A 20,569-nucleotide genomic window follows, 5' to 3' on the forward strand; every position below is an offset into this window, starting at 1 on the left:
TGTCAGTGCCTGCTCTCCCAAACTGATTGCTGTAGGATAGTTATGTTAAATGATGGGATATCTTCTGCTTCTCTATTGCTTTCTCCTAGTCATTTATATTAAAAGATATTAATGCTTCCCAGAACTTTTGCCATTTACCCAGAAAAATGATGGGGATATTACAGCTAGATAAAGTTTCTTTGTTGCAAACACAGAAGGAGAAAAGGAAGGATATGAAACAGCAACAGGGAGAATTGGGCAGCCTTTCTCACACTTGCAGCCTCCTCCTGCTCTTGGCTGAGGAGCCTGACTCTGGCTTCTAGAGAAGCTTGAAACCCCATGGGCACACACAAATTTTCACAGCACTCTTTCATGGGTTCCATATGAATTCCTGCAAGATAAACCAAGTTTTATTTCGATGGTTTATTGTCAGTGTGCCCTTAAAAACCTGGGAACCAAGTTTTATCTTTAAAAGCAATATCTATGCACATTTCATTTATTTCCCAGTGACTGGTTATTTTCAGTGAAAGTGTCATCTTCAATATTTATCTAAGCTTAAAGCTCCTTCCCTGCAAATACAATAAAAATGAGCTGAGATGACATGGTGAGTTTGTGATGATTTATCTTCCACAATAGTAGTACTTAATCTGTTCAAATGCTGCCCAATAAAATGCATAGGAACAGGACTGAGTAATCTCCTTTATGGCATGGGAGCACTTTATTACCCAAGTGTCAAGTGGCCTTTTGACTTCCATGGAACTTCTTGTTGGGTAAAATGCTGTTATTTAATACGAGTAAATCCTTCCCATCATTATTAAATACATTATTACATCCTATAACCACACAGATTCTTATCCGGCCAAGCCAATTTTAAAGGGGCGAAAAGTTCAGTTTTAGGGAGGATAAAAGAAAACAAATGCTACAAGGATCAAATATGCATCCAAGCCCTGTCCATGAACACCAGTGGGCCTGTAAACCACTATAAGATTCTGAGCTTGGACCATTATACACTTCAACACTTAGACTGAGAGGCAAGATTAATTGTTATACTTATTTAGCATTTATTTACTGCTGCATTTGCCTTGTCAAGTGACTGACAACACTAAATAGTATTTTTTTCCTTTGGAAAATGCTGGTAATATTTAAACATTTCACATCAATACAGCAATTTCAAAAAAGCTTTATGGATATTGTTGCCATTTTAAAAAAATTCTGGGTTTTGATACTTTCAAAGACATGATATGCAATAATCAGATTGGAGAAATTTTTAAACTTTGACCTCAGTTTGGGATAGTGTTTAATTTCAAAATCTCAGTATATTTTAAATTATGTACATTTTACCTTTTTTTTGACCACATTTAACACAGAAAACCCATATTTGTACTGAATTGTTTGATTTACTCCTTTAGTCGGTTCTTAAGAATTTACTGGGGTATTTCCATAAGGAAAGAGTCAGTTTGGATGTGGCCTCTAGGTCATGCAATAAGTTTCTCATGAAGGAAAGTGTGGCACACATATATAAACCTGTGGCTAATCTCTCTCACCAGCAAAGCATCAAGTCTCCTCAAATATGCAGTGCAATTTGCAGACACATAATTCCAAATATTCCTGACCAGTGACTAATGGCAGTTTATGATACCATGTATGGAACAATTACTGATGTTCATTTTATACTGGGAGGATTATCAGCTTTTTGGATTTAGAATAACAAAACCTAATTTCATGGAAACTGGGGAGGTGTAGAAATGTTATCTCCTCGTCTGTGTTTATTCAGTGATAGCATTGTTTAAAGCCCATGATCCTGTCTGCATCTGCCACTGCAGCTGGCCCAGCCAGCTCACCACTCTTTATTTAGCTGGATATTACAGCAGTAACATTTCATTACAGTTGTGCTTGGGAGAAGTCATAGTCCATTGGTTTTATTGAAGCTAACTTCTAGTTTACTTCCATTTCAGGGAAAAGGACAGCTGTTTTAATATGTACTTGGAGGAACACCTAAAGGGTTTTAGTGTTAATTAAGTTGGGAGGAACTGTTTTTAACAAGCACCTTTTTGTAAATGTCAAGCAGCTCAATCATGTTTCATTGTTATTATTTGAGTCAGAAATGAGGCAGTGCAAGCATTGACAGCCTTAGAGCATCATGCAGTATTTTGGTGTGAGACTTCTTTGGGCTCCAATGAGCTGATTAAAAGTGCCAGGCTCCATGGAGAAGAGGGTACATTTGGCTCAGAATACATTTCCATCTCCCTGCTCTCTCTGGTGGGGAGTGAGAAAGTCCTTGTGACCCTTGTGAGAACAGGCTGGATGTGAATAAATTATTTCACATATCAAAAAATTATAACAGATAGAGCCAATCCAGCTTAATTTCATCATGAAACAGAACACAAGGGGCTAATGTTGTTCAAGCATCAGCCATGAGCAGGCACACACCAGAGTGCATCCTTGTCTTTTACCATGCTCATATAAAGATTCAGTCTTTATCCCTTCACACTATGCTGAGCTACTTGCTGGTTTAAGCCCCAAATGGGGCCAAAAATGTAAACAGACCTAAAACTTCACAGAATGCCATCAATCCCCAGCAGTGTGGTTTGTTTCAACAGAGATCCTCCTGCAAGCTTCCAGCTCATGGGTGTGACTGTCCCCATGCCCTCTGGACTCTTCTGCTGAATTCTCGTGGGTTTGGGGGTGCAACAAGGAGCAGCCATGGTTTTTAGGCACTCAAATGACTATGTGAATCTGTTTTTTTTCCTCCCCCTCTTAGCCACCTGATGGTGTTATTTAAGAACATGAGAGGACAGGTTAGGAGCTGGAAGAAGGCTCACTGCCCATATTCAATAAAAAATGGAGATATCAACAGGACTTTTGCCTAAGCAGTAACTGCAGTTTTGACCCTAGGATTTGGTGCATGACCCGACATTTTTATTGCTTCTGCATAAATGCATAAGAATGGCCACCTTGTCTACTTAATCACATGAAGCACTTAAATCAGTCATCCCCTCCTTCAGGTTCAGGAGAAAAATATCACATTCACCCATGGCTGCATGAAATTACTCTGCAAAGCAGCTGTATTGACTTCCTTTGGTGCTGCTCACGTCGGAATATTTTTATCACTTAAATTCCTGTTTTATGACTAAAACCTTCAAATCTGTTCTCATTTTACTGGAGGAGATGAAATACACTATGTGTGTTGCATCAAATCACCTGATCACAATTTTATTTGCCTCTAATTGCTGATTCCCACTGCATTTCCACAGCATTAAGTGGTCAGGCTTTGCTGTGGCACAGTGGTGTAGTCACAGAGCTACAGTTTTTTCCAGCTGCTTAGATTCTGGCTCTAGTGACAGTGTTGAAAGGGACAGCACACTTCTTGTTCACTGTGCTTGTTACATTGCATCATCTATTTGATAACTCAGTTATTTAGCGGGTGAAATAATGGTTGCTTTTAGTGTAGTCTCAATTTGGCATTAGCATAGGAAGATAACTCAAGACCTCAAAAATTACAGAAAGCAAGTTGCCTTTTGGCAGAATTGGAGATAATTTCCTACTTTAATTTCATAACTTCATCCCCTATACATTTATAAGCAACATATCCAAACCTAGCTAGGTACTCTGAGGAAATCACACACATCTACAAACATTTATTTATGTTTATGGTCCAAAGGCTTCTGCTCGCTGGGTTAAGAAAGCTCTGCTCAGGTCTCAGGATTGCAAGGTAGAATAAAGCAGATGGGTGACTAAGTGAAAATGTAAGTGACTCTTTGTGCTTGAGCACTCCATGGGAAAGCAGGACATGGTTTAACAATTCTCTTTCACTGCCTTGGAGTTGCAGTTGGACCCACTGCTCTTGAAGATCATTCCAGACAAGCCTGTATTACAGCTTTTCATGCACCAATAGGTGCAAGCTGCAAATATTGTGTTAAACACTTTGCTGCTCTGAATTAGAAAAAAAAATAAAATAAAAATTATATATTCATTTCCAATGAGCAGAACAGCTTCTCAATACCATTACTCTTTCCCATTGATGGAGGATTTTGGAACATAGCAAACCATGCCATTCCCTTTTGCCTGCAGAATCTACTTTATTTCTGGAGCTTTCAAGGCATTTCAAAGCATTGAGCAAGACAGGCAAATAAGGATAAAAATGATAATATGTTCAAGTAACTGCATCATCACTTTAATTGAACACAGATCCAGGACATTCATGTAGGTGTATGTCAGGCATTTCTTGAGTAAACTGGAACTAAATATAATAATTTATTCATAAAATATTGTTTATTTTCAAGTAGGAGCTGAACTGCGAATGTATGAGGAGTGCATATGAAGTGGAGGAAGGTTACAGCATGAGCCATAAAGCTGAACCAGCTTCCTCTGTCAGTGCATCATGAGCACCCTGGGCTATTGTTCATGTGTTGTGGTATGACCTTGGTCTTACACCATAATTTTTTATTATCATAAAGAGTGATATAAAGCTTACCCAGCTTTTTGAACACAGGCCATCAAATAACAGCCCCTGTCCTCTCTTCACATTAAAATCTACAGTGATTAATTTCACTTGTAATGAAGTTTTATAAGAAACTTAAAAGCAGAACTGGTTTATCACTTGGGTTATCAAACCTTTGTTAGTGCCACTGGAGGAGTTTGAGAATATAAATCTTTGAGAAGCAGATAAAACAAACAAATCATAATAATCTAAGATCAAGCAGGGATCCACAACCTAGGACAAATAAAGTCATCTTGAAGATAAATATACAAGACTATCATAAATATCACTTAGTTTGTTTGAAAAGCTAATACCAGGGATTGACAACTCCATTTTAGCTTGAAATAAGCAGTGATCTAAAACTTCAAGGACAGCAATACAAGTCTTCACTGATGGCCTAATCAGCAAACCAAAACCAAGATAGGGGATGTCCTGTCCTGTTCTGTCCTTCCAGCTTCTAAGAAAAAAGATATAAGATAAGATTCTAATGAAATAATTAACTATCAAGTGAGGAAGTCTCAGGGATCTCAGTGAGAAATGTCCTTTTTGTCCTTTAGAACCCAATAATTTCACTTCTTGATCTAAAGAATCCTGTCAGAATAGTTTAGATTTGGATCAAATTGTGGCACTGAAGCAAAAGGACTCCATGATTTTGACAGAGTCACAGGCCTCAGAATAGCTCAGGGTTAAATCTGAAATACTCAGTCTGATTTCTTGCAGAGCAATTTCTTGTTGAACTGTGGATTTCTCTGTTTTTAGAGAAATGTTGGATAGTTGAGTTATTAATATTATTATTTATATTTTTACATGGTGGTTTTACTCGTTGGGAAATACTTTTCCGGTCAAATGTAGTGTTAGGGTTCCAACATTGAACTGGATGGAAATGTGATTTTCCTTATACTCTGCTGTCCCCTGTGCTGCTCTCCTTTCCCCTCAGCTGGATCCTGCAAACAAGGGAATCTTCAGACTGAAGAGGGAAGAGCTTAAATTCACTTTCTTATTATCTCTTCATAAAGCATCAGCATCATCACACTAGTCTGAGCTGGATAAAGCATAAACATTTGATATGACCCAGAGATGCTGGCCCACATTCACTTTTCTCTTTTGAATTTACAAAAGAATCAGGTTGTCAACCTGAAGCTGTCTCCTGTCAGCTCTTTGGCAGCCTTACATTTGGATCATGCTGCTGGTCTCTAAGCTTCAACAGCATGAAATGAGTAAAAATTCTCAGAATCACTGGATGGTTGAGGTTGAAAGGGATCTCTGCAGATCATCTGCTCCAACTGCCCTGTTTAAGCTGGGCCACCTAGAGCAGGCTGCCAAAATTGTGTTTTTAAATATGTCCAAGGATGGAGGCCTCACAATATCTTTGGGCAATCAGTGCCAGTGCCCAATCAATATCACAGTCAATCCAGAGTCTACAAATTCTCTCTTCAGCCTCAGTAGAAATAGTAATTTATGATGGAGTAGAAGCAGACTAGGAAAAGCTACACTAAAATAAATATTTGGCAAAATTTTGATCCAGTGTTTCTCACTTGAAGATAAATATGTTCTCTGTGACAAGGCTTTAATTACATTTTTAGGTCCAAACTGAATATCATAAACAGAATTTTTATTGATACCAAAGCCAAAAAGGCTTACTTGCAAGTATTTAACCTTTATTAAAAAAAAAAAAAAAGTTTTAATAAGTACATTGGGTTTTCAACTAGCTGTGCATGAGACTTTTGAAGAAGAAAAATACCACTGTTTAGGACCATGGAGAATGTGATTATGGACCCAGAAACTAATAAAATGACACCTACATTTTAAGACTTAATTATGGCTTTGTTACGGACTCCTCTCTCAGATTTATAGCTAGAGATTTATAAGAGCAGCTGTGTAATGAAAAAGAAAAGAAGAAAAATGAGAAAACTTGTTAATTTATTGCCAGAAACTAGTCAGTGGGAAGTAAATAAACTCTTTTCTTTCCATATGAGCAGGAGATAAGCTCCTTTTATTTGTGTTCATCTTGGACTGTACCTTTAGCTGTTCCCTTATACAAAAGGGGAGCTTTCCCCCATGGCCCTGGAGCCCAGCTCCCAGCCTGGCTCATTCTGTGTGCACAGCACAGCAGAGGACAGGGAACATCCAAATACCTCAGCCACCTCCAGCTGCCAGGGGAATTTAAACTGAGCTGAATGCAATTTGCACACTGGAAGTTGGCCAGCACACCAGGACTATTATCTCCAGTTTTGCAAAAAGGTCTGGGGGAATGTTAATTAACACAAGTGCCCAAGACCTTGTTTTTATGTGTCTTCTGGAGGAAGGACACGGGGCTGGAGAGAGGCATGGAATTGCTAATGAACACAGAGGGTAGTTAAGTTGTTGGCTTTCAGCTGGGATGGTTGTGTGTGCTCAGAGGCATATGGCACTTTTCAATGATGGAAGGGAAATACTACTCAGAGCCATGACTGCCTCATTTTATAGCTGATTAGCTGAGTGATGACTTACCTGCAAGTCTGAAAACAAGTAGCTTGAGTGGGAGTGATTTAGACACTTCTCTGGGCATTAGCCACCACTCCAAACTCTGGTTTTGACTGTAAATGGGGTGTATGCACCAGAGAGGCAGTTCTGGCTGTAACTCTGTAAAGCTTCCCAGCTCATGTCTGGTGCCCAAAACCTGCTTTGTTTTCTGAGCTGTTTCAACTCTTTTGAAGAAAAATGAAGATATTCGCTACAGAGCTGTCTGACAGACTTGAATTTTGGCCTCTGTCTCATTGTTTCTGCTAGCTTACCACCAAAGTAATTTTAAACTGGAAATCCACATTTTCCTCCTTATGTATATCATGATTTTTTGTATGCAAAACCAGAGTTTGGTACAAAATTCAAGCAGACTTTAATCAGAAATACAGAAACAGGGGATACCTCAAAATAAAGATGTGTTCATAAATGACCTCATCTCCTCTCCTGATTGAATTATTCTGGTCCATGACAAATGGAGTTAGTACAACACACAGAGTTGTTGTTGGAGGATGGACATGTAGGTTAAGCCACTAGAGGGAGATGCAATATGCATTTGGCTGGAGTGAGGAGAGCACTTTTTACCATGGATTCCCTTGCAGCAGTTATAGGTAAACAGCATCAGTGTAAGTCCAATGAGCAGGGATTTTACTTTCTTTTCTACACTGTAAAACACGTATGTCTGTAATAAATAAATGTATAACATGTAACATATACAGGCATATTCGACTTTAACAACATCTTTGAGTGCTTGTTCATGCCACACTATGTTCACATATATGCATGGCAGTTGCCAAGTAATGCTTGTGCACCAAATGGCTCATTAACACAGCTTGCAGCTCCCACTCTGTGTCTTGGGGTGACCAGCACCTCATTGTGATGATATGATGGTTTCTGAGTAACAAAATTTCCTTAATGCTAGATAAAATGTTGACAGCCCTCTGTCTGGGCCATGCTGCCCTTTTCTCTATGCCCAAAGCCATCTGGATAATGAAATACTGGGCTTCTCAAGAACCTGAGTGAGCCATGATTGAAGTTGACCTTCTTCTCAGCTTTCCAAGGCATGTGACAGGTGTCTTTTAGCTCTTGGACATACACTTTGTTAAAGGGTTTGCTGGTTAGGAAGATTACCCCCTAATTTGAGGCATGGTGGCTGGTCTTTAATGGGTGAATACCAAGCACAGAGGAACTGCATTCATTTTGAGAGCCTGGATTAGAATTTAAAATCTTCTTGACAAATGGGTGAAATGAGCTGAGAAAAAACTGGACGTGGTTCAATGAAAACAGGGAGAAGTGGACGCTTCTGAGTGGAGATAATGAACTGCACAAACACCGGATGTGAAACGTCTGCTGGGCACCAGCCCTGTGAAACAGGATCTGAGGGTTACCAAGGTTCACAGACTGGGCTTGAGTCAACATGGTCACACGACTGCAAAAAATAAACATTAGAGTGGGCTGTGTAAACAGGGGAGCTGCACATGAAAGCCCTGTGAAGTAATCCTTCCATGAGGCCACGCAGAGACTGCTTCTCACCTGATGTCCTTGGCAGTGTATTAGAAAGAGGGGTGGGCCAATGGAAGGGCATCAAATGGAGAGCACAAAAACATTCAACAGTCTGGAAACTCAATCCCTTTTGGAAGAACTGGGTAGCTTCAGCTAGAAAAAAAAAAAAAAAAAAAGAAGATAACAGACCCCATGGGTGTGAAAAGTTGCTGCAAAGACAGAAGGAATTGTTCTCCTTGTCCTCTATGGTTTGGACAAAGATTAATGGGTTATTGTCTGATTTGCAGGGAAGGAGATGTAGGGAAAAACATCAGGAAAAAGCTGTAGATGATAAACAGTTGGGAAATTTCCATGAAACATGGTGGAATTTCCATCATTTAAGGTTTTCATGAATAAGGTAAGCAAAAGAAGTGTGTTGATCCTGGTTTAGGGGTACAGAAACAGACTGAACAATCTCAAATGGGACCTTCCAGCCCTATTTCTTGACAGCAAGATGCATCTTCTTGATGAAAAATGGACTTAGTCAAATATAGGTTCAATGTAAATATTAAGAGTGGTAGCAGAAAATCAGAATTTTTTTTTCCTCTATAAAATAAAATATTCCTAATTATCAGACACTTGCATATACCAAATGATATTCCAGCAAAACTTGTCCTGGCAGTCAGATGAACCACAGAAATTAATAAATCTTTTCTTATCTAAATTCTTCAACAAGGTGATCCCAGCACATTTCTTTCTTGAGTCAAAGTAGTGGCTTTTTGTTTGGGTTTTTTTGTGTATCTGATTTGAATTTAAAGCACAAACATCCTGGCACTGCTGCACCCTGGATGTGCCATATATTCTCTGAGAATAAAAGTTCCACGCCTCCCTTGTTTACACCCCTTCCTGGCAAACTCCCAAATGCCTTGAGTCCAGTCCAAAATCACTTCAAACAGAAACCATACGGATATGGAGGGAATATTTTTTTCTTTAATGAAACATTTCTATGGTACATTTAAATAAACATTTTTTAAGGTTTGCTATTAAATTTCATTAGCTTCCTACTGAGTAATAGAGCCAGTTGGACTGCTCTAAGTGGCAAAAAAACAAACAGTATATTGAAACAAACAGAAAGCCCAACAGGACATATTCTGGGAAAGATTGTTCTGAATGGGGCAGGCACCACTGGTAGGGCTGCAATACTCCCAGCTGCTACATCCCACCATGCAAGCTCTGAGTCCTGAGGCCTTTTGTGCTTCCTCTTTTAAAAATAATTATTCATTGTGTTTGTGATTAATGAATCTCTTCATTTTGGGGATGTCAGTATTTGTGGTTCCTTTATATTCTGCACAGAGGGTTTTGTTTAATGACTGACAATTACAATGGGATCATTGTCTCAAGGAATAAAAGGCAGAAAAAACATTGTTTGGATTTTTACTTCTTTTTTTCTTCTTAAAGATTAGTAATGGAATCCAGAAATATAGATCCAGACAACTTTCTGATGGAAACCAGTTTAAGATTGTTATTAGTTCCACTCAATCCCCTGGAAGGAGTAAAATGTCATTTGTTTTATGTTACAAACCTCTCTCCAGTTTATGTGCAAGTGACAGGTTGAGGAGGCAGCTGGGGCATGAGGGTGGATGGTGAGGATGAGGATGGATGGTGAGGATGAGGGTGGATGGTGAGGATGAGGGTGGATGATGAGGATGAGGATGGATGGTGAGGATGAGGGTGGATGATGAGGATGAGGATGGATGGTGAGGATGAGGGTGGATGGTGAGGATGGGGGTGGATGGTGAGGATGAGGGTGGATGGTGAGGATGAGGGTGGATGGTGAGGATGAGGATGGATGGTCAGGATGAGGGTGGATGGTGAGGATGGGGGTGGATGGTGAGGATGGGGGTGGATGGTGAGGATGGGGGTGGATGGTGAGGATGAGGGTGGATGATGAGGATGAGGATGGATGTGAGCCCCATGAAATGGCCCTGTCAGGTCTGCAGGGCTCAGGAGCTCCTGCTCAGCTGGTGCTTGGATCACCCCTGCCCGGGTCCCACTCCCCCTTGGGCCCCTCACTCCTTCCCCTGGTGGAGTCCAGGGGCCAAGTCAAATTTCATCATTTTGGGTGAGCCTGAACCCCAAACGCCACCACCACTGCAGGGCACAAAGAACTCTCCCTAAGCTTCAGCTCAGCATCCCTGAGGGAATGGGAGGCTGGGCTGTCCTTCCCTGCAAGCCACAGCTGGGAATTTGATTCCAGAAATGGACTCCCCCTGGATCAGAGCATGACCTCATGAAAGAATGAGTGTGGGCACCAGGGCTGACACTGCTTCCACATTGCTTCTTCTGTTTGGGCATCACTTCAGAAAGACTGGAAGTTTGCCCCTGTCTGTGGGGTTCTGGGTGCCTCAATAGATACCAGCCACTCAAAAAGAAAGGATAATTAACGAACAGGAAAACAGACATGTTTTTTTTCTAAAAGCATTTTTTATTTCCTTCAGAGAGAATATTAACTTACTGGCACCAGAAATTAAAACAAAACAAGAAAAACCTCCAGAATTCAAATTTTAATAAAATCACTCTTTTCTTTCAGAGAGAGAAGTTTCCTCCCATGTTCCCCCCCAGCTTTTACTTCCACCAGAAACACTCCCAGACAGCTTCCAGCAGTAGAGCTACACTCAAGACCAGACAACCACTTTTCAGATCTTTGGAAATGAATGTTGGAGGTACTTTGTTATGCTTAGCTAATTTATCTGGGTACCAAAGGGGTGCAGTGACTCTGATGTAGATGAAGCAGACATTTTGGTGGTTGAGATAAGTTCAATAGTGCAGTCATGGGATTCATTACTTAGAGTTATCCATCAATTTGATGACCCCAGAACTATGAAAAACAAACAATTCCCAATATGAAAGAATTTCCAAAAAAACCAAACCAAATAAAACGGGAAGGGGTTAGGGGAAAGGAAAGGAAAGGAAAGGAAAGGAAAGGAAAGGAAAGGAAAGGAAAGGAAAGGAAAGGAAAGGAAAGGAAAGGAAAGGAAAGGAAAGGAAAGGAAAGGAAAGGAAAGGAAAGGAAAGGAAAGGAAAGGAAAGGAAAGGAAAGGAAAGGAAAGGAAAGGAAAGGAAAGGAAAGGAAAGGAAAGGAAAGGAAAGGAAAGGAAAGGAAAGGAAAGGAAAGGAAAGGAAAGGAAAGGAAAGGAAAGGAAAGGAAAGGAAAGGGAGACAAGCACCTGCACCACATCATGCTTTAAATTCAGCCTAAGCATTTTACTTCAGGTAATGGTTTGAAGCCCAGCATTTCACAAAGTAATTTTCTCAGGCACTGTACTGACTGCGTTGTGGCAGAACAATCTCATCAGGGTATGAGAACAGTGAGAATATTCTGTGCTGGCCTTCCCTGAATTACAATGAGGTGCAGAGGCAGAGCCCTGCTGGAAATCACTCTGCCACCTGAGAGGGGAGGGCAGGTCACTCTCTGGACCAGGGGATGAGTGTGGCATCACGTGCAGAACCAAGCTTTTGTATCTCTAACACTTATCTACTTCCCTGGGGCTGCCTAATTGCCATTGCCATCAATCCCCTTGTCACCTGCAATTTCAATCAGTCTCCTAAAGGTTTTCCTACCCGGGTTTTTCCTTTGGTGCTGCTTTGCCCTTGCCAAAGGATCCTTGGGTATCTGTCAAGACAAATGCTTAAGTGATCATTCCAGGACAGCCAGGGAGCAGCAAACTCTTTGATTATAGATGGCCTGTTGTATGTGAGATTAGGTATCTGCTCCACTGTGAAGCTAAATGATACAATGCAAGGGCTCAATAACTCCTTTCAGTCATGGTCTGGGGTTTCTGTAATCCTTTTTATTTTTCTTAAACTGTGACTAGCCATGTGTTTTCAGTTACAAGTAAATGCAAATCAATCTGTGCGATTTGGACGTTAGGGAGTAGTGCAATTTTCTTTAATTCATATTTTATTAGCTTTCACCCACAGGATAACACATGCACATGAACTTGGGCCAGGGAGAAAGGCAGGGGGAAAGGAAGGCAGCAATTAGGCACGCTGCAATTGCTCCCCCCCCCCAATATTATGGCATGCACTGCACTCAATTGGACTGTAACTCCACAGTAGCTATGACAATTTAAGCAATGTTGGCCTGAGCTGTGCCACATCAAGCCCTCTCCATGCTGCATTTGCCCTCCACAGCTCATTCACTTTACAGAGGGCACTGCTTTCCAAAAGCTACAACAGCTACACAAGGAAAACACTGGCCCTGGGATGAGCTGATGTGCTCTGAGTCTGAATTTTGGTTGACAACTCCAACACAAGATTACCACCAAACTTGCATCCAGAAAGGGTTGTTCCAGCTCTGGGAGTGTTGCCCAGGAAGCCAGAACTGTAACCTCAGCAGTTCTGAGAGAGACAACACTCAAATTCCCCCTTAGAGGAACAAATTCTAAATAATTTAATGGAATAGCTGTTATTTAGGCCACCATTTAAATAGTTTTGAGCATTGAAATGAAGGAATAAAAATACAAGCTCAGCACTGATCGGGGTGAGATGCTGTAGCTCCTGTGGTCTGGGTGGAGCTGGGAAGATTTGCTCTATCCAAGGAAATATTGCACTTTATGCTTGTCTTTGGCAAAGCCTGGCACCAGGACCAAAGTGAAGTGCAGCATTTTCAGGCAGTGTTTTTAATTCCTTCTTGAAAGTGTGATGTTTATTTGAACATCTAAATGAAATGATCAAAAAGGGATAGAAGAAAGCACCCAGGAATAATAAAAATACGTGGGGTAACATCTGTTCCTGGACTCCCTTTGCTTTGCCAGGGGCAGTACTCACTCTGCACACTGAAACTGGGTCAGTGTCATGCTGAGGTGTGATAACTGCAGTGCTGTGAACTGCACCCAGAGCTCCAGGAGTTCTCTCAACCAGGGTTCCTCTGCTTATCCTGTTACCTTCAAAAAAATTAAAAATATTTTCCCACTAGCATCCTCAATTAAGTGGATAGTGAATTAAGGTATTAAATTATCAACCCACCATCAAAAAGTAACTCCTTTTCTGTTTTAAAATGCCCATAATTGAGAGGTTCCCTCCCAAATGCTGTCCTGGCTTGGTAAGTCCCCACACTTGGGGATAAGGATGATTAGTGCAGCTTACAGAGACTTAGCAGAACTTTGTTCAGCTTTCAGTCACCACGGAATTTGGTCCAAGGATATTGCAGTTTTGCATTGTAAGCAAAAGAAACCACCAAATAAAAGCAATCAGAACACTAATCTCAGATTTATTTAATATAGTCATGGGTCTTAAGAGATGATTTTATTTCCAAGAGCTGAGTTAAGGGAAGATGGGAACAGTTTTAATGTAGTGATTGCCTGGATCTGGGGTGTCTTCACGCTGACAGGGGTATAAAAAGAAGGTCAAGACTTTGAGATTTAAAGATAACGGGAGAAGAACTAGAGCATAACGAGCTGGAAAGATGATCTATTAAAGAGAGCAGGGACTTGTATAAAACTGTCACTTCTGTAGGAGAAGGATAGTGCACATGGCTGAGCAAAACCTGCAACCCTCTGAGCAGTGCCTACGCCCAATAAGGTCACCATTAATGAACAAACAGTGTTCCAATGATGCAGGAAATAAATATCTCATGCTTTCTTTAAGGTGGAAGGCCTTAGCTCCTCACTGTTAACAGCCTCTGTGGCAGGCTGTGCTCCTTTGTTTACTCAGCTCTCTCCCATGAATCCCAAACATCAAGTGATTCAATATTGCCCTATCCAGTGAGTAATCCTGTGTAAAGTACATACAAACAGGCTGATTTTTCAGATGGAGCCACACAATAGTTCCTTTTTAATTGCATTTGACATTACTGGTAGTGTTCTGTGCAGCTCCATGCATAACACACATTTAATTGTACCTGTGTGGTCGTGATAACACTACAGCATGGTAATTTTCTGTATTTGTAGCATGTGGGAGACAATTCATTCTGTGTATTTCAATGCAGATTATTAACTGGGAAGATTGGGTAACTGGAACCTCCTTTATTAAAGTTATTGGCTGCCCTGTAGCAACGGAAATAAATTGTGATAATAGCCAGAACAAATTAGCTGGCGTATGAATTAGCCCTTAAATGAGAAGGGGAGGGGGAGATAACCTTCTCTTGGTACATAAAATGCCTTTATTGAGGAAATACAAGTATATTGACAAATAAAGTAAACTTGTCTAAGGAAAGAAATTTCCACCTTCCAGACACCTGAAAAGAACAGCTCCAGGGTTGAGTTCTGGTTTAATCTTCATGGACAGGCACTGTGGGGGACCAGGGGGGCTCCACATCAGACAGCCTGTACCCCCAAGGGCAGTGCAGGTCAGGGCTCTGCCTTGGGGAGAGCTGCCCTAAGGTTGGAAGAAATTAGGAAAATCTTGCAAAGACAGTTCTGGAAGCAGTACAACCACGTCAGTTAGTGACTGAAGCTGAGCAAAATCACCAACACTGCTCTCAGCCCTAAGCTGGTCACACCTCTGACTGATGTAAATAGAAATATCACTCACTGGTCAACAGAGGATCTCCATGTTTTACTATTTATTAAAAAAAAAAACCAAAACTCCATTAATGGAAAATCCATTGTGGCTTAGGTCAGCCAGAGCTAAATTCATTTTAACACCATCACTGATTTTTGATCAGCTGTTTGTGAGGGGTGCTGCTGTACCTCTTCAGAGATTTTGGGCATCTTGTGAGCTCCCTTGAGGATGATGGAAAGATCCATAGGGAATGGCTCATGGAGCTCAGCACAGGCATTGGGGGCTACTCTAGGCTATCCATCCTGCCAGGATATCCACCCTTATTGCAAATCCAGGGGCTTGGGTTACATGCCTATGGCACATTGCTGAATTTCAGGCCCATCTCAAATACCACATCAGAGAATCACAGAATTAACAAGGCTGGAAAACCTTTGAGATCATCAAGTACAACCTATGACCTAACACCACCTTATCAGCTAAACCAGGGCACTAAGGGCCACATCCAGTCTGTTTCCAACACCTCCAGGAAAGAGGACTCCATCACCTCCCTGGGCAGCCCATTCCAATGCCCAATCACTCTTTCTGTGAAGAATTTTTCCCTAATGTCCAGCCTAAACTGGTCTCTAAGCTGACAGTAGATGGAACCATCAGACTCCTGCCCTCCTGGCTGCAAGAGGCTGTGAATACACAAATATTTGGTGCTCTGGACTCCCCTTCAGGCTTCACAGGAAAATGTCAAAGGATCAATCTAAAACCCCCCATAATCAAAGCAGAATAGACTACTTTTTCTGTCTTATATACAGCTGAGGTTCAGAATCCATTCTGACACAGCTGAGTTAATTTGTGTTTTTACTATTATACAAATGCAGTATCACTGAGAAGTTTCTCATGGCTCAAAAGAAGCACAGTAGTAGGAGAGAGTTTTAGTGTTAGTCATCTCAGCTTATTTCTTACATTATTTTTTTTAAGTTTCAATAGTTTATTGAAACAAACTATTTTTGATCAAAAATTCAGAAAATGCCAATCAGGTTGTGGGATTTTTTTAGTTTTTCAAAGTAACTTGGGACCACATTGAAAGTCTATAGCTAGAATTTGCAAGAAGGCTCCTGCCCATCCTGCTGAGACTTTTGTTCCTGAGCTTCTGAAAATGTCCTTTCAGGAAATCACAAGATCTGTGATCTTCCTTGGGCTGTTTTGAGAAAATCTGCCAATGACAACACAAAACAAGCTTCAAAGAATGACCCCTGAAAGGATTTAGCGGGGTTGATTAGAGAGGAATCCCCAGAGCTTCCTCTAATGCACCATCTTTATGTAACACAGGATAGTCCAGTGAGAAGACACAAATATCTAAGGCTATAGGGGGAGGCTGATGTAAGTCTGTTATTTTCAACATTGTAAATATCAGGAGACATCCATCTAAAATCTGTTCAGTACTTCCCAGCACCAGGCACAGTATAATCACATAGTAAGGGGCATTCCACAGGGCAAAGAACAACATAAAACCCCAAAAGGCTGCCAGAGCACAAAAATGCCCAGGAGAAGTCATCTGGCATTTGGACAATGACAACCAGAACAGGGATGGAAGCCCAAGCTCAGGCACCCCTCATTTGTACAGTCAATCAAACAAGACTTTGCTGCTTCCCAGTGACCTAGGGAGGATTGTGAATCCAGTATGAGACAGAGAAATCTCTGTGCAGAAAAAGGAGATATTGGCAGGGCACCTTTACTAGCAGCCTAGGAGGCCAAGAGGTCAGTCTCACTGATCTGCCTCAGAAAACAAAGGAATGCTTCATCTCTACTCATCACCTCATCCAGCAAAGCTAGTTTCAATTTCATGCATCACCCATTTTTCTTAAAGCAAAGATAAAAATCTTGGGTTTTTCATTTTCTCCTCCCCCTCATTTTTTTTTCCCTTTCCAAAAGATTTAGGAATAATGCTTAAGTGGCGCTTCTTTAATTTCAGAATTGGTTAGTTGGAGTGAATTTCAGTTTGCTCAGTCTAGGGGAAAATCCACAAGCAAGAGAAATTAGTTTTCTGAATGGTAAGAACAAAAAGGATGTGTTTTGTTAAATAATGTAAATGCTCAAATTTTAATCAGAAGAACAAAAGAGAGAAGGAAAATGGTATCAGAGTGCTCTTGTGTCACTGAGGGGGGTCAGAAGGATGTTCTGAGTCATTGTCTACAGCTCCTTTTTGAGGCACAAATGCTCCTCTCACATAACACAGTTCTTTCTTTCATCTACCCACACTTTCTTACCTTTAAAATACATGTACTGGGGTATTTTATGGTAGGAGGGGGGTTTCTGCCATTTGTCTGACATAGAAGTGGTAGAGAAAAAGCATTTGTTGGGGAGAAGTTTATTAGGTGTCTTGAATCACAGTTCTGAGATCAAAAAAGTTTCATTGCCTCTGAATTCTTTTTGAAGCAGCTGAGATATGGGGCCTCAGCCTTGACACAAATATCAACACATTTTGGGCTTCCTTTCACCAAATAGGTGCAAAACAAGGCAAAAAGAGGAGAGTTCAGAATATCAAACATCTCTTTTTGAGATTATGAGAAACTGCAGGAATTGCTGAACTTCCAGCATTCAGTAGAAACTTTTCAGTGGCTGAAATTGTTAGCAGTGAAAATAAATGTGTTTATTACTGAGTGAGGAGGGTTAAAGGAAGTCACCCCAAAACAACTCTAATCTAAAGGAAAAGCAAGGAAACAATATTGTTATCGTAAGAATATGTAAAACACTCCAGCTTAGGCCTAAAATAGTCAATTACACACCACAATGTCACCATTGTGTGTATTTCTGCTATAATTCATGTCAACATCAGTAGGTGAGAATCCAGCTGACAAAGGAAACATTATTTTTGAACAGAAATTGCTGCCCAGCAGCAGATGCTGGAAGATGTCAGGAAGTTACAGTTTTCACAGTATATACTGTATACACACAGTATATACTGTACCTCTTCAGTGATAATTTTCTTTGCTTGTCCACTTCGGACATTTTATTAAAAATACATTAATTTTTAAAATAGGGTATTAAAAAAGTTAATAGCATGCCACAGACAACAACATTTATTGGTTATAAGAGGAAAGGAAGGGCAGTCATGCAGAGAAAATGGCTACAGGATTTCAGAGGAATAAGTGCACTGTTTTAGCTTGCTTCAGCATCATTTCTCATTTAAAGTGTTTCTTTTTCACTGTCATACCTGTTCACACCCTTTCCTTCTGCCACACCTGCCTCTTCTGGCTGGACTAAGATGGCAGCTACATGGCAGACTTAAAAAAAACCCTTCAGAAACAGATTCAGGAACAGCTCCAAGAAGGGATAATGGAGATTGCCTACTTTGCTCTGCAGTGCTTTGCTATGTGCAACAGGGCAGACAACCTCTCTTAGGTCTAAAAGCCCCAACAGATTACTTGGAAGCACTGGAGGTGCAGCAGAAGAAGGGAAATTTCCACAGGGTGTGGATCTGACAGTCCATTCTGCTTCTCTACCATGGTAAGGCAAAGGGAGGATTAAACCCCAATTTTCCTAGCAGTTTTTAAGACAAGGAAGGAATGATCTCAGTGCTGAGTGGCATTAACTCCTTCAAAAGGCCCAAGTTTGCGGGGCTGAAGGTGTCAGGGGAGACTGATGACACCTGTGTCCCCTGCTGGAGCCCAGCTGCAGTCAGTAAATCATTCTTATCTTACAGACATCAGGCAGCCTCTGGGAAGTGAGCAGGTCTCTTTCAGGGCAAATATTCACCCTACAAAACTGCTGGTGTAATTGGTGCTAATTGTCAGTGTCAGCAGGGGCCATGAGATGCTCACTGAGTGTCAGGGCTGAGGGAGGTGGGCAGAAAATCCCAGGGAATGCTCACAGTGCCCTGCAGCAGAACCTGGCTGGGCAAACCTCAGCTATCAACCACAGGCTGCCAATTCTGCAACAAAAGAGCAAATAAACGATATAAAACTAAAAAGTGGAAAGTCTCAGGCTGCTTTTGAACTCTCCACTGGCCTCCACTGGCCTCTAATGGCAGAAGGGTTTCACCAAAGCCATTGCCTTGTGAGGGCATAGGAAATGCTATTGAGTTAAACAGTACCATGGAAAATCCAAGACTTTCTGACCAAAGTGTAAGCTTCTTCCAGGATCTGCGACAAAATACTCATTTAAAAAGCAAAATCAGAATGGCCTCCTGTGGGCAGAAGCATTTTCCCCTGTTACTTCATCCCATCAGTTTTGAAATACAGGGAAATAGTGTTAGGGGTTCTGACCTGCTCAGGCTGGAAGGATGCTTATTATGAGTGACAGGAGATACATGGAAGATAAACAGAAAATTCCCATGGGATTTAATATTAAATAAGGCCTACTGAACATAGGGTGAGCTAGCCGGTCAGACACAAAGATGCCTCCTTCTCTCCTGCTGAATGGAGCAAAGGGACAGTATCTATGACCATTCTGTATGGTTGTGGTGTTGGTATTCACCTCCCTTCTGCCCCCATCTAACACCAGCTACCAGGCCCAACCCCAAATCCAACACAAGGAGCTTCCATGGTCAGTGTCCCTTTGCTGACAAAGTCAACTCTGCCTTGCTGAGGGGAAATCTAATGCAGTTTTTCAGGCTCTGGTCCCACTCAGTCCCTGCAGGAGCATCATGGTCTGCAAGGGGTGCCAGTATGTCTAGAAGAGGTGTCTTTCACAGAGGTGTTAAATTATCATCATTTTTGAAAGGTATCAAAGTCATTATCAGAGTGCAGATGAGTATTCTCAGCATAGACTAGAGGGGCATAATGACACCCTGGGGCAAGATAGAACTTAGATCTCTCCAATAAATAATGCAATTTAATTTTATAGGTTCCCCCCACTTGCCTTTGGCCATGTGTCTTGCTGGCTGGGGCATTTTGGAAATGGTTTATAGGGCTGTGTAGAGGATTCTCAGGTGGCAGAGGCAGCAGCGTGGCACTGCATGGCCACGCTGCATGGCTGGGTTAGGGACAGAGCATCTCAGATGTACCTGGGCTTGCTCTTTGCTGCAACATCTCAGATCTATGAGAGCAGTAGGCAGGTTTGTCCTAAAAGGTGATGGGACGCCAGCTGGCACCATAAACTTGCTCCTTACCAGCCTGACAGCAAAATCATCTGGCTCTCATTCACATTAATTGGGGCTCTTTTTAGCTGTTAAAAGCAAGACTCCACATCAAGTGGGGTCCTAATGGTGCACAAATTCCATTTCCCATTCCACAGACAGCATGCTCTGTGTTTTGGTCAGAGAGCAAAGCAGGGGCAGGCACTGGTTTATCCCTCCTCCCCCTGCCTCAGCTCTGTGCCCTTCGCACATAAGGGTTTGTCTTGGTACACTAAGCCACAAGGAGCAGAACTGATAATATCCAGGAGGATTTTCAGTGACCTCTGCTGTAGGGCTCCCCTCCACCAAGGTAACAGAGGTTCAGAAAGGAAATCAGTTTTAACCATCAGCTTTTCTGATTAACCAAATAAATGTAATTAGTTAATGCTCCTTGGAATGGGGAAATGTGCCTGTCTGTACAAATACAGCCTTTAGGTGTCCTGGACCCTCTGTTCACAGTTGTGAAGGGATGAGAAAAGGCATAAGGTTTTATCACTGCTTTTGCAACTGCTGAGGAA

This window comes from Molothrus aeneus, chromosome 6 (genome assembly GCF_037042795.1).
Source record: "Molothrus aeneus isolate 106 chromosome 6, BPBGC_Maene_1.0, whole genome shotgun sequence".
Lineage (NCBI taxonomy): Eukaryota > Metazoa > Chordata > Aves > Passeriformes > Icteridae > Molothrus > Molothrus aeneus.